Genomic DNA, 2853 nt, shown 5'->3' with positions numbered 1-2853 from the left:
AGTTGCTACTGTGATATCTGCGACTTCTCAGTCACTGTGATTTCTAACAGATACGCGATTTCCTGCCCACCACTAGCGCACAGTAACGCAGAAAGTTGCGGAGGGTGGTGACAACACCCCACGGCTTATTGTTGCGTATTTTCTTGGAACTCAGGCTTCCATTCTAGATTCTATTTTTACTCAAGGTTCGCACATAACTGCCTAGAAAGACACAAAAAATTGTGAAAGTACGCTCCTAGTCTGTAGAAGCCATCTATAAGAATGAATCACCCCGTTTACATGAGGTTCCCCAAACTGGATTTCGTAAACCGATTTCCCAATGTCGCTTCTGGGTGGTCATGTAAACACTTCAAAATCTATTTTGGAAACCCGCTTTTAGTTGCCGGATTTCTAATTCCGCAATCGATTTTCTCTCCCATGTAAACGCATCCGGTTTTCAAACGTGCTTTGGCTGTCGGGTTTCTTCTTGTTTCTACAAATTTTCGGAGAGACTTTTCGTACAATGAAAGATAAGTTGATATATTTGACTGAAGCTGTTTACTCCTCGTGTAACTGAAGAGAGACACCGATTGTGCAGTGGAAATCAGAAACTGTTACAGTTGTTTTTAAGGCGCTATCGAATCCGCTTCAGACCTTAACATAGAAACCCGACAGCGAAAAACGGTTTCCGGAATACGGTTTTCGTCTTTCGGAAGAGGTGTCGCCTTTAACCCTAGAACGGTCGGGCTGGGTCTGTGAGACCCACTGGATTTTGTTTCACTGACTTTATATTCTTATAGTTGCTGATTTGACTCGAACGCCCTGCTACCTTCCTGAAACATCCGAGAGAAAGCATTATTGCCGTGAATAAGGTTTTTCTTTGTTTAGTCATTGTTAGGCAGTCTTTCAAAAAGCGCGCGGTTCTGTCAGACCCAGCACGACCGTTTACGTAACTAATTTCTGCCGGTCCAACCCCATTTTTATTTTGCTGTATCATTGAGTACTAGTTTTTTTGTGAACTATATGTGATGTCCTGACACCGAATTATCATTGTCAGTAGTCTGCAGTATAACATGGCAAGAGAAAGTCTTTAAGTATAACATGGCAAGAGAAAGTCTTTCTTACAGTGAAATTTGCAGAATTTTGTATGATGATCAGACTGAAGCAGACGATTCTGATGCGGACACAGACTTCGAAATAAACAGTTATCCTGCTATTGCTGATTCAAGTACAGGTCCTCTGACTGACTCAGGTACGTCACCTGTACGCTATTACAAAGGAAGGGGTGAAGTAACTAAATGGCGAAGAACGTGTTACCCACAAAGCGTTCGAACAAGACGTCACAACATAATTACAATGCGTATGTCTGGAAGATTTCGAGCTGCGTGGATGGACATTCACCGCTAGCATCAGGGCAGTTATTTTTTAGCAATGCATTGATTGATACAGTTTTTGAATCAACCAATATCTATATTGATTCAGTTCGAAACAATTATGCAAGTGACCCGAACATGGCTGGGCCTACCAGTTTTGATGAACTGAAGGCATATTTTGGCCTACTTTAGTTAGCTGGAACATTGCATGGCGGTGAAATGAATATTGAAGACTTTTAGAATACAGATGGGATAGGAATAGAAATCTTTCGTGCAAGTATGTCACTGAAGAGGTTCAGAATTTTAACTCGTTATATCTGGTTTGACAACATCCATACAAGGGAAGAAAGAAAAGCACAAGATAATCTTGCTGCCATAAGAACCATTCTTGATATGTTTGTCTCCAACTGCAAAGCATATTTTGCTCCGTCAGAAAACGTTACTTTGGACGAAATGCTCGTTCCATACAGAGGCAGGTGCAGGTTCAGGATGTATATCCCAAATAAACCTGCCAAGTATGGGATCAAGGTCTTCATCCTGGCTTGTTCTAAAATGTTCTACGTAAAACATTTGGAAGTTCATGCATATGCACAACCCTAAGGACCATACAAAGTCAGTAATAAGGCAGATGATGTTTTCCGACTTGTTGTTGTTGTTGTTGTGGTCTTCAGTCCTGAGATTGGTTTGATGCAGCTCTCCATGCTAATCTATCCTGTGCAAGCTCCTTCATCTCCCAGTACCTACTGCAACCTACATCCTACTGAATCTGCTTAGTATATTCATCTCTTGGTCTCCCTCTACGATTTTTACCCTCCACTCTGCCCTCCAATGCTAAATTTGTGATCCCTTGATGCCTCAGGACATGTCCTACCAACCGATCCCTTCTTCTAGTCAAGTTGTGCCACAAACTTCTCTTCTCCCCAATCCTATTCAATACCACCTCATTAGTTACGTGATCTACCCACCTAATCTTCAACATTCTTCTGTAGCACCACATTTCGAAAGCTTCTATTCTCTTCTTGTCCAAACTAGTTATCGTCCATGTTTCACTTCCATACATAGCTACAATCCATGCAAATACTTTCAGAAACGACTTCCTGACACTTAAATCTACACTCGATGTTAACAAATTTCTCTTCTTCAGAAACGCTTTCCTTGGCATTACCAGTCTACATTTGATATCCTCTCTACTTCGACCATCATCAGTTATTTTGCTCCCCAAATAGCAAAACTCCTTTACTACTTTAAGTGTCTCATTTCCTAATCTAATTCCCTCAGCTTCACCCACTTAATTCGACTACATTCCATTATCCTCGTTTTACTTTTGTTGATGTTCATCTTATATCCTCCTTTCAAGACACTGTACATTCCGTTCAACTGCTCTTCCAAGTCCTTTGCTGTCTGACAGAATTACAATGTCATCGGCGAACCTCAAAGTTTTTATTTTTTCTCCATGGATTTTAATACCTACTCCGAATTTTTCTTTTGTTTCCTTTACTGC

The sequence above is a fragment of the Schistocerca cancellata genome, chromosome 5 (genome assembly GCF_023864275.1).
Source record: "Schistocerca cancellata isolate TAMUIC-IGC-003103 chromosome 5, iqSchCanc2.1, whole genome shotgun sequence".
Lineage (NCBI taxonomy): Eukaryota > Metazoa > Arthropoda > Insecta > Orthoptera > Acrididae > Schistocerca > Schistocerca cancellata.
This window is presented reverse-complemented; position numbering follows the sequence as displayed.